This window comes from Hemiscyllium ocellatum, chromosome 15, assembly GCF_020745735.1.
Source record: "Hemiscyllium ocellatum isolate sHemOce1 chromosome 15, sHemOce1.pat.X.cur, whole genome shotgun sequence".
Classification (NCBI taxonomy): domain Eukaryota; kingdom Metazoa; phylum Chordata; class Chondrichthyes; order Orectolobiformes; family Hemiscylliidae; genus Hemiscyllium; species Hemiscyllium ocellatum.
In genome coordinates this window covers 27,137,232-27,150,030 of record NC_083415.1, presented here as the reverse complement: position 1 = coordinate 27,150,030, position 12,799 = coordinate 27,137,232, and the positions used below count along the sequence as shown (strand labels likewise).

Genomic DNA, 12,799 nt, shown 5'->3' with positions numbered 1-12,799 from the left:
GATAGATAATAGAGTCTTAAAAGAGGAAAAAGAGATATAGGTGGAATTTCCAACCTTGTGGACTCGGCAGATGAGGACATGGCCAGAAATGGTAGAGCAATTATAATCTGAGATGCTGAAGATGCCAGAATTTGATGAGCAAACACATCACAGAAAGTTGTGGTGCTGTGGAGATTCCAGAAAGAGGGAAGGGCCAGTTCATGCAGAGTTTTGAAAACAAAAATGAAATTTGCAAATGTTGGCATTACTTAACTAGGGGCCACTGTTATTCAGTGACCACAGGGGTGATAGATGAGAATTTTTATGAGCAAGGCTACAGACAGGAAAGTTTTGGATGACCTGAAGTTTATGGAGGGGAAATGTGAGAACCAACTTTTGAATGGTTGGTGCTTGGGAGTAACGAAGGCACAGCTGAAGATTTCAGCACCAGATGAGCTGAGACAGAGAGGGTTTTGGGCAGTGTTGAAAAAAATGGAAATAGCCAGTCTCAGTGATGGATTAAATATATAGTCCAAGTCTCATTTCTGGATTAAGTGTGGTGCCAACATTGTAAACATTTTGACTCAGGCACACTCCGCGGCACCAACCTCATAATACATGATCAATAGACAAGTATCTCAATCGTTGTGTAACTGTCATTTCTTGCCATGCCTGACATGTTTCTTCCCATTTTATGGTTCATGTAAGATTCCCAAAATGAATAAATAAGTTGTAGTTTAGAAGTGAGTGTGCTGGTTCTATTAAATGAATTGTATGTGAGTGAGGTTCCACAATTTTTTTGCTGGGCTCTTGTACCATAGTTGCCCTTTCTTCCACAAGAAATGCTTTGTGTAGCATACTGACTGAACATACTCATTTGTATTCAGAATTAAAATTAAATCAGTTAAGGAAATCATACCCAATGGGTCTACTCAACATGTCTATAGCCTTGATATTTAGAATAAAGTATTTCCTATCCAAATCTAATCACTATGGAGCTACACAGAGGATACGAACACCTGTGTGTGAATACAATAAACTTCATTTATTCTTTCAAAGAATACTTTTCTGTGGTCAATGTTCAAGGGGTTTCATTCTTGTTAAACTTTTCATAAAGTTTCTACTCTGTTGTTTTCTGTGACTGATGCTAAATATTAGCAGCACATAAATATTCACAAGGTGAAACAAAAGGTTCTTAGACTACTGCGGAAGAAGAGAAATTAAATACAATCCGTGTAATTTATTCTCAATGAAATTATACATATGGCTTTGGCAGTTAAGGGGTTAAGACCCATTATTTGAGAAGCTCTTTAATTATCCAGAGCCCTGAATTCAAAGTTGCACAGTAATTCAGCCCTAATGAAATGCAAAACAAAAATGTAAGTTAAATAATGCTTTACTTGTAACCACAGCGTATTCCATGCTCAGATATCCAGTGACCCACAACTTAACGAAAACATGCAGTTTAGGTGAGAATTTATGCCCCACTGTTCTGTAATTCTAATAAATTGCTTACATTGTTAAAATTTTGCATTTAAAAGTTCATTTTATGTTTTGTTGATTTATGATGATCAGACCAGCTTTCCTCTTGCGACCAATAAAAAGCACATAAAGCCATGCACAGGTCCATATAAGGAGGCTGAAACAGTATGGTGGTGTGTTGAATTGCACACAGTACCACAAGCACTTCCTTCAAGTGTTTGCCAGCTGTACTCTGGAGACAGCCAATTTAGTCGGTGGTTTGTGTGAAGAAATTATTTCCTGGACAGTTATCACAAATGTATAATTATAGCTCTGCTGAAAACCAAAGCAGAGAAGAGAGAGAGAAATGAAAGCAAAAAAGAAAAAAAACAATTCAGTATTTTCTTTTAAAATCGACCTATAATAGCATTAAATGTATACAATGTCACAGTTGTGGCGTAACATTTTTAAAAAATTATCATGAATCTATAATGAGTATAATTGTTCTCTTTAAAGAACAGTTTTCTGTTGTGTGTTTAAAAAAAAAGGCTTTTCTTAGTTTCAGGAATGTTCGAACAATAATGGTAGTATTGTTTCGAGCTGCTCAAACAGTTTCATATAACCCAGTTAGGAAAGGGTGACCATAGATGCCTTTTGGCCACATGTGTTTACATAAGGAAATGCATGTGGGTTTGGGATGGCGCCTCTTGTCAGCGGCCGCTCTCTGTACTGATGACCCTTACAGAGCTGCTTTTTGCTTCTGGGTACGTTTACTGCACTCCAGATGTGTGCTGGCTCCAGAGTGGCTGCAAAGCGCAGTGAACTGGCATCCCAGGGCTCATCAATCCGTGGGGTAGAACGCCACAGTGGTGCTCTTGGCGCAGGATACAGGAAGGAGCACAGATATTCAGTCTCAGAGCTTCCAGAGATGCTGGTAAGCACTGTGAAATTCTCATAGAATAAATGTCATTTTTATTGCTTGGCTTAAACTGAAACGTCTGTAAATCACACAGCACTCTGCTTGTTCACATACTTGAGTACATTGCACATGATTAGTGTTATGCATAACAGCATGTGACATTGAAACAGAAAAATATTGCAGTCATCTAAAGGAGTCAGTGAATACGTTTGTAGTTGAAGACAAAAGTTTTGTTTCAAATCTCCAAAATCTTTTCTGGCAAAGCCTTTAAATTGTATTTAATTTCTTTCTCCTTGTGAAACTCCAATGTGATTTCCTGATTAAAAAGTCTTGATTAACCCCTTGAGTACTGGTTGTTCCCTCATAACTCACAAACATTCTTGTTATACAATAGTTGCAAAATGGTTTCTGTTCATTTTATTGTGAACTAATGTAGCCAAACTGAGAAGAAACACCCCATCCCCTAATACAGCGAAGAATGTCTCCTGGGATTTCAATAGTAATCAATTAACTCTTGTCTATCTGTGCCTGAATTTAACATTTGTTGTTCCATAGCTTCATCTCTCATCCCTGTTCACACACAGCATACTTGTACACAATTCATTTTTAAAAGGTAATAAATAAATTTGAAAAACTAACAATAACAGGAAAGGTTGTATTACATGCACCTGTTTTGCAATGGTAAAAGATTCCAATTAGCAGGAGAACAGCCAACCATCAATTTGTACAGGTGTTGGTCCTATGCTAAATTTCTAGGTCCATTATTAAGGATTATTAAAATTAAGGATGTAATGTGTTTTGAAGGGAACATTTGAAAAAGTAAATTGCTACAAGCAGAACAGGCATTGTAGATAATTCTACAAAGACCCTGCAGCTGCCATTAAAATGTGGATTACAATAGTTCTTACCTTTTGAAATTTTCCTCTGATATTGCAGGAGCTGTGATCTACCCATCCTTTTAGCACCTTTGAGCTACCTGTTTGGATCTAGTCAGCAGCATCAGTTGGCAAGACAGGCAGCATAACACTGATCTCTGATTACAACTCTGCTGGGAGGAATGCAGTGCCAACCTAGCCCAATTAGTACAATACTTTGATTCACTTGCAAAGACAGCTGAATTGCTTTCTTTTATTACTAACATCCAGAATAGAAAAGGGCTTCACTAAATTTCTTTAATAAGCTCATTCGATTATTATAAGTAATACATACTCTCCAAACAAATGGCAAAATTGCTTAACATCAAATTTATATTCTGGAATTAAATTATATCCCCTTAAACTGGGCGGCACGGTGGCACAGTGGTTAGCACTGCTACCTCACAGCGCAAGAGACCCAGGTTCAATATCACCTCACGCAACTGTCTGTGTGGAGTTTGCACATTCTCCCCATGTCTGTGTGGGTTTCCTCCGGGTGCTCTGGTTTCCTCCCACAGTCCAAAAATGTGCAGGTTAGGTGAATTGGCCAGGCTGAATTGCCTGTAGTGTTAGGTGAAGGGGTAAATGTAGGGGAATAGGTCTGGGTGCGTTGCTTTTCAGAGGGTCGATGTGGACTTGTTGGGCTGAAGGGCCTGTTTCCACACTGTAGGGAATCTAATCTAATCTAAACTCAAACAATCACATTCACACAACAAACAAGTTTGCAGAAGTGTTTTTTTTTAATGTAAAAGACAAAGGGGAAGAAAACATGTCCGTGTGCCAAAGGTCTGAACTCAAAGCATAAAATGGGATGACATCTCATGGTTCCCATGTTTCCTGTCGATGAGATTGAAATGCTGACTTTGATAGAATGATGGAAAAGTTTCAGACCACACTTCAGTTCAGATGGTAAGTCTGTTCGATTTAGGTCCTTGAATAGAAGTAACAGTTCAGCTTTCAGTTTATGAGGAAGTCAGAAGTACTGATTTTTGAGAACTGTCTCAGGTTGCCAAAAATGCTTCATTGAATTTGAGGGACAGGAGTTACATGTATTTGGAAAGGCAAGGACTGATTAACGGTAGTCAGCATAGGTTTGTGCATGGGAAATCATGTTTCATGAACTTGATTGCGTTTTTTGAAGGAGTAACGAAGAAGATGGATGAAGGCAGAGTGGTGAACGTTGTTCATATGAACTTCAGTGAGGCATTCAACGAGGGTCCACATGATCGACTAGTTGGCAAGATTAAACGAAATGAAATACAGGGGGAACTAGCCATTTGAATACAAAATTAGTTCAAAGGTAGGAGACAGAAGGTGTTGATGGAGGGTTGCTTTTCAGACTGGAGGCCTGCGACTAGTGGTGTGACACAAGGATTGATGTTGGGTCCACTGCTTTTTATCATTTATATAAATGATTTAGAGTGAATATAGGAAGTATGGTTAGTAACCTTGCAGATGATAAAATTGGTAGTGCAATGAACAATGAAGAATGTTACCTCAGAGTAAAACAGGACCTTGATCAGATGGGCAAGTGGGGTGAAAAGTGGCAGATGGAGTTTAATTTAGATAAATGTGAGGTGCTGCATTTTGGAATGGCAAATCAGAGCAGAACTTGTGAGACCTTTGGGTACAGGTTCATGGTTCCTTGGAAGTGGAGTCACAGGTAGACAGGTTAGTGAAGAAGGCAGTTGGTATACTTGCCTTTACTGGTCAAAGTTGAAAATCACATGACCCCAGGTTAGAGTCCACCAGGTTTATTTAAAAATTGAAGCTTTCGGAGCACTGCTCCTTCATCAGGTAGCTAGTGGGGCAGGATACATAGGACACAGAATTTATAAGTAAAAAATCAAAGTGTAATACAACTGATGCGATGTATTAGATCAACCTGTTAAGTCTTTAATCACATAGAATGGGGATGGAGGTTTGGTTGATTAATATGTAAATCCCAGAATTCCTTTCAAGTCACTTTATTGGTAAATGCATTGAGCACAGGAGTTGGGAAGGAAAGTGAGGAATGCAGATGCTGGAGATCAGAGTCGAAAGTGTGGTGCTGGAAAAGCACAGCAGGTCAAGCAGCATCTGAGGAGCAAGAGAGTCGATGTTCCGGGCAAAAGCCCTTCATCAGGAATTTCCTGATGAAGGGCTTATGCCCAGAACATCGATTCTCCTGCTCCTTGGATGCTGCCTGACCTGGGATGGAGGAGTCCAGAACTAGAGGGCATTGGTCTAAGGTGAGAGGGGAGAGATTTAAAAGGGACCTGAGGGGCAACTTTTTCATACAGAGGATTGTGTGTGTTTGGAATGAGCTGCCAGAGGAAGTGGTGGAGGCTGATACAATTACAATATTTAAAAAGCATAAATAGGAAGAGCTGGGAAGAATATGGGCCAAATGCTGGCCACCAAAACTAGATTAATTTACAATATCTGGTTGGCATGAACATAGGGTCTGTTTCCGTGCTATAAATCTCTTTGACTGTATGTCTGTATGATTATGAAACTTTTCTGATTGTAAGGTTTCTTTTTCCTTGTTCATGATAGGAAGAGAATCTTCCTTTCTGCAGCTTTATAGATCTTTTCCTTCAACCCACACACATAGGTCCCTTGGGTAAACAGAGCTTAACTCCAGAAGAATGTTGCAAGGTAAAATGCAGGACACTGCCCCATCTCTTCCAATTAGGTTTGTCCAACAGTTAAACGAATAAACTCATTTATTATGTCTCCTAAAAGTTTTGCTTACCTACTTTCCGAAGTTATTAGACTGTTCAGTAATTAGCAGGTGAGCCTCAGGTCTCCCATTATTCAGAATATTGGTGAAGTCTTTTCTGTTACAATCTCATTTTCAATCCCTTCATGATTGGGAACTGTTTCTCCTTATCTAATTTCTCCAGATTCCTCATGGTTTTGTATGCTTCTATCATACCTCCTAACTTTTCCAAATTATTTTCGTAACTGAAATCTCTTATCACTGGAACCATTCTTAGAAGACACTTCTACACTCTTTGCAACGCTTTCACATCCATTCTGAATTGTGGCATCCAGGACTGGGCACATGCCCCATCTGAGGCCAGAGACTGATACAAAACAGCATAAACTCCATGCTCTATACTCTATACTTTTATTAATAAAGCATGGGATACTGAATGCTTTAATAATCCCTCTCTCACTTTGTTCTGTAAACTTTAGTAACTAATGGCACATGCATGGTTGAATTCCTCTATGCCTGTTGCCTGTGTTAAAGTTGTACACTTTATTTTATGATTTGGAGATGCCGGTGTTGGACTGGGGTGTACAAAGTTTAAAATCACACAACACCAGGTTATAGTCCAACAGGTTTAATTGGAAGCACACTAGCTTTCAGAGCGACGCTCCTTCATCAGGTGATTATGATGAAGGAGCGTCACTCTGAAAGCTAGTGTGCTTCCAATTAAACCTGTTGGACTATAACCTGGTGTTGTATGATTTTTCACTTTATTTTAGATTGTTTCTTCATATTATTTCTAACAAAATAAATCATCTCATGTTTCTTTGTATTGAAATTCATCCGTTACCTCTCTGCTAATTCAACCAACTTTTTCGTGTCTTTTGAAATTCTACTCTACCTTCTGTACAACTTCAAGTACAATACTTTCAAGTTATGCATTGTCCACAAATTTTGAAACTGTGACCAAGGCCTGTGTCATTAATGCCTATCGTAAGTTCAAAATATATCAGGAAGAACATGGATCCCAAAACTGAACCTTTGGGGAGTCCAGTGAAAATCTTCCTCCAGCCTGAAAAACATCCATTAAGTACTATGCATAATTGTTAAAATATCTTTTCTCTAGCATAGTTTTCCTGGGAGAGATTCTTAAAAACCCACAACCTTTATCAGCCAGAAGGATAAAGGCAGCACCTGCATGGGAACACCAGCAACTGAAAGTGACCTCTATGCCATACACCATCTTGACTACAGTATATCTATCGGCTTGTTCCTTCATTGTCACTCATTCAAAGTCCTGGAGCTCCCTTCCTAATTGGACTGTGAATATACCTACATCTTATGGATTACAACAGTTCAAGAAAGTGTCTCTCCACAATCTTCTCCAGGACAATTAAGGATGGGAAATAAATGCCTAATCAGCAATGCCAACACTCATGAATGAGTACAAAGAAAATTCTCAAAATTGGAAATTGGCAACAATAATTGAAATGTTTCTCCACAAACATAAATAATAATCTATATAAACAAGGAAACCCAATCCTTGCATCTTGTTTATACTTAGGATTGCCAAACTAAAATCAAAGAAGAAATTCTAGTGAGCCAATACTTTTATTTAAATTCAAATTTTCTTCTTTTAAGATGGCATTTCATGTTTTTTGTTCTTTTTAAAAGCGTCTTCCCATCACCTATTATTCAGGCAAGCAGTGGCTTACTCACACATCAATCTCTCTTTCTTCATTAATCTGACCGCTTGAAGTATGAGACGTCATCTTAAGGGACTCAAAGCCCACTCCTCCCTCTGTGTGGGGAAGTGACCTTTGATCACCATTTTGTTGAACAGCCCCTAACCCATCCTACTTCTCCCTGACAAGACAGTGAGTTGGTGAATTAACATTTTGCAAAAGCATGATGGAAACCTGCACCTTAACGATTGGCTTAGAGTATGAATGCACCTCTATGTTGTGGTCTGCAGGTTTCCAAATTTATTACATGTTTACGAAATAAATTTCAGAGAAAATAGCTGGCAGTAATGTCAGTGCATTAATTCATGCTTCAGACTTTGCTGACACGCATAAATGATTTTCTTGCATTTTGTCCCCCATACTCCTTAGTTATTTTACTGTGAACTCAGCAAGCTAGTTCTCTACTGCCCCTATGTTATTCATACAATTACTGAAAAACCTAAAAACAAGTGGATTACTTAGTATTTTTATAATTTGGTACATAGATGTCAGAGAATAAATATATATGCATTTAGCAAAGGAGGCAACTGAACAACAATGGCAAAACAAAGTAGAAAAACAAGACAAGCAGAGGGTTCCAACTCAATGAGGTCCTCTTCATATGGACATGATCAGGAGCTTCTGAAAAACAATGGAGTTTAACTTCTTCAAAACTCTGGTCAGGCAGCTTCACTTTCTACCTCAAATAAATACAGAAATTGCTACAGAATATCAACAGATCTGGCAGGATCTGTGGAGGAAGGTAGACCTGAAACATTAAATCTGCTTTCTCTCCCCACAGATGCTGCCAGACCTGCTGAGTTTCTCCAGCAATTTCAGTTTTTGTTTCAGATTTCCAGCATCTGAAGTTCTTCATTTTTCTTTGTTCTTATTTTCAATTTGTTCATTCTAATGTCGCTCAGCATTTGCTGCATAATGTGGTGCAACTACAGTTCAGGTTAATTAAAGCTGTTCACGAGGTAGTTCAACTGCGCAGGGCTGTTTGCAGTAAAACGTCCATTGACATCCTCTCATTTACCATTTACCAGGCTTCAGATTTCCATGGAGTCACTTGCAGAATTTGACAGAAGCAAGATGCTACCCAATAATTAAAGGAAGGGGAAGATGACAGTAATGTAATTTGGGTGAATCAATACAGCCACTTTCAACAACATAAACAGCCTGGTTAGAAAACATCAGTTTCTTGAAAGCTGTTTACCTTACAGACCACGCTGCCTGGCAGAATAAGGCAGAATATTTTGGACCCACTTGGAGATTTTAGAAGGGTGACCAGGGAAATTAACTAAAGGGAAGGCAAAAATATCAGTTGCCCTACAGCGGGTTGACATTTTGGTACAGTATTAGGTTCTCAGAAGCTTTCAGGTGAATCGAATCTCTCTCCTTTGCATTCATTAATACTCATTAACATCCCAGCCACTGGAATTACACTTGTGAGCACAATTGTGTGGGTCGTCAATATAAAGCATTTGTATTCGCAAACCTGACTGTGCATATGAGGCATTTTCCTGGCAGAGTAGATTTTTCAATCCAAGTTCTGGTGAGTAAAAACTTCTTTATTAGTGTGACTCCTGTATAGCCAAGCTATTGCTTTGTGCAACATTTACAGTGTAAGGAATTAAACCTGACCGGATCAATCAGCTCATACGAAGTCTCAGTCACATGCAGTCCTGCTTGTTGTTATTCATGTTTGCAACACTGAGAATGAAGACTGACTGGGTCAACAAGATTGCCAGGATGAGGCAGCTTCACTCACTGACAGCAACAATTCTGACTCCGGCAGGCATGTGTACCTTAACTCAAGAGGAGGGCTTCACTCAAAAATAGGGCTTCATTCAAGATATTGAGAAATAGCTCAGATAAATGGAATAGAGTGGTAGGGAATGGAACATAAAGGGAATGTTTATTGGGTACTCATAAGAAATAGGAAAAGGAAGAATCCCAGTGATAAGGGAGAGAATTGAAACAGAAATTGAAGAATACAATTGTATTAGCTCTCAATGAATCCCTTAGCACTGAAGTGAAGCACTCACTGCTAAATGAGGGTGATAAAGCTCAAACAGCTCCTAACACCAACATCCAACCATACTCTGTGAGTCATTTAACTCTGAGATGACGGGCACCTCAGACTTTGTGACAGGAGGGATAGTGTTGGGAGATGGGGGATATCCCACATACAACCTTGCAGAAGTATTCACAGATCTGTATATCTGAATGTGAAGGACATGGAGATGAAGCCAATATGCAGGCTGCAGATTTCGAAGTCATACGATTGTATCACAAAGGAAGGGCATCGATAATTAACTGGCACATGCAAGCAAAGCCATGCAAAGATCAGGGTGTGCAAAAATCCTGCACATGACAGAATGAGGAAAAGGAAAACGAGACATGGATCATGGAAGACGGATGTCAGCAGGCAGAGAGGCTGGAGGGTAGGTTACCACACAACACGAGAGCAGCTGATAAGAGTCCCATGGGTAGTGTGACTAAGTCAAGATCATAAATGGAAACAAGTACAGAGCAACCTCGATTATCTGAACCAGATCGGCAGACACTATTTCATTCGGATAATTGATTATTCAGATAATCAATTTGACCTTAAAACATGTGAAGCCATACTGATCTAAAGCTGCGCTCTACCAGAGAGTTTGTTTAAATCTATAATTTTGATGTGTCTGCTATTTAAACAAACTAATCTTTGCATTCTGCCATATTTTTCATAAATGGCCTGTAAAAGTGATGGGAATAAAGCACTTACTTTCACAAAGGGCTGTGGAACTAACACTTATGTAAAAAATATCCAGTCGTTGATGCTTGAGGTGCCTGTGTTTTTTTGTTTTTGCCAGCATTTTCACATTTCATCAGTACAGGTAATCTGAATTCACTTACCTCTTGATGTAATGTTTTTATGGGACCTTGGGATCTTCTTTGGATAATCCAAAATTCGGATAATTGAGGTTCCTCTGTATTTAATTCCTGACATTTCTTCACAGCTCATTATTTCTATTCCAGACATTTGACCAACTTACAGCAGCTGTGCTAGCATTTTTGAGAATAAGAAGGAGGAGGAGTGGCACTGTGGTTAGCACTGCTGCCTCACAGTGCCAGAGACCCGGGTTCAATTCTCGCCTCAGGCGACTGACTGTGTGGAGTTTGCACGTTCTCCCTGTGTCTGCGTGGGTTTCCTCCGGGTGCTCCGGTTTCATCCCACAGTCCAAAGATGTGCGGGTCAGGTGAATTGGCCATGCTAAATTGCCCGTAGTATTAGGCAAGGGGTAAATGTAGGGGTATGGATGGATTGCGCTTCGGCGGGTCGGTGTGGACTTGTTGGGCCGAAGGGCCTGTTTCCACACTGTAAGTAATCTAATCTAAAACTTCAGCAATAATGGTCTCTACATCAGAGCAGGATCTCTCTACCCCCGTTACAGAAACAGGGAGTGCACTGAGGTATGAAAAAAGAAAATGCATTGAGGCCACTTTGGTGGAGCGGGTGAAGAAGACGATTTTGCCTTTTTGAACTTTGTTCAAAAATGTCATTGAATGTAACATACATGCACTTACTTTTGAGTCTCTGTCTGGTGTTCAGTACATTGTCCTATCTTATGAACACACAATAAACTTCATGGAGTGGGGTTTGTGCTGAGAGACTGTCTCATAAGCAAGAAGCAGGGAAAAATTGTGTATACATGCCTTTGTGTGCTGCTCAGACCGTTGACCTCCTAGATAAAGGTTCTTAATGTTCGGATCCCTCTGCATGCAACAGTGTAGCTACCAAATTGTTGCTCACCAGTGGCTATGCCGGGAGGTACTACTTAGAGAGAGGATCAATGCTATTGAATGGCCAGCCAGTCTGCAACTTAAAGGCCAATGTGATAAATAGTTCAGGAGCTGTTGACCCATGTTTTTGCCTTTTAATTAAAAGTCCAATAAATTCAGTGTGCTGCATCTCCCTCCCTCACTTACTGTGGCCATTCCAAGTGTGTACACAGCTATATTCTTCTCCATAACTGACTTTCAATTTCCAACACGATGAAAGGTGACAGTGAGTGCTCCTCCTGCTCCAGTGGTTCCCAGCCTCAGCCTGCCTGTATCCCCTTCCTCATCACCTATACTGTCAAACCCATTGGATTCCCACTTCCACATGTCCTCTCCTAACATGTGCCTAGGCCTGCCTATCCTTCCCACTCAGACTGAGATGCCCATGTTTAGTGTAATCATTCAGGTACTCCATCTCACCCACCTTGAAACCAGGATGGACGAATTCCCCTCCCTCGTTACACCCTTCACAGCTATGCTGTACTGTATCAAAATCCTGTTGCCCCCTTCATAACTAAACTGTGCCTGTGCCCAGAGCCTGCAGCTCTCAGCCCCAAAGACAAAACTGCTGAGGCTCAGTGCAGTGGTTGCACCCTGCAATTTCAACTTTTGATATCCCTGGTTATGAAGCAGTCACTGTGCTACTTATAAGGTGAGAAAATAATAAAAAGATTTGTCTATGGGACAATAGTTGTCAAGGTCACCACAGTTGGAGGTTCTGAATGAAATAATGATTTAAAATAGTTAAACTCTGAAACCACATTTCTCCAGAAGGGCTGGGGATAAGTTAAGGCAACATTTTGACCTTTCCTCACCACCACTGTCCATTTCACCATTGACAGACTTTATCATAGAAAGTGCAGCACTAAAATGACACCATTTCTTTAAATGAAATAGGAAAGCCTCTTTAATAGGAACGATATTATGGAAGAGAAAATATTACATTTGTAGCCAAATGCAAAAACTTACTTCAGTGCAAATTAGTGCTCCCACTGAGAGAGATTAGAGATTCACAGCCAGCATGTTTGAACTAAGTGAAATCAGAATTAAACAATGATTTCTATCCCCTCCCCAGGAAGGATCTGTTCCATTTTCCAACTTGCCAACTGGCTCCAAATGTAACCCTTCGCTGCAGTCTGAGGAAAATGCATTCCATTGAGCAACAAAATGGATTCTGTCCAGGTATTCAGCAGTTAAATAGATCAGCAAATTTCAAATCTGTTTCTGAAGATCATTTGGGAAAGGGCGATTTTCCCTCAGAATTTGTGTC

General features: G+C 39.9%; 1 long non-coding RNA gene across 1 annotated transcript in view; it reads left to right on the top strand.

The window, feature by feature from the left end:
* Window positions 1–2,145: 2,145 nt before the first annotated feature.
* Window positions 2,146–12,799, top strand: part of LOC132822725 (uncharacterized) — a 30,322-nt gene continuing 19,668 nt past the window's right edge. Inside the window, exons 1-2 of the long non-coding RNA XR_009645467.1 lie at window positions 2,146–2,374; window positions 12,605–12,711. This is a non-coding gene — a long non-coding RNA (uncharacterized LOC132822725). The remainder of the gene's footprint in view (window positions 2,375–12,604; window positions 12,712–12,799) is intronic.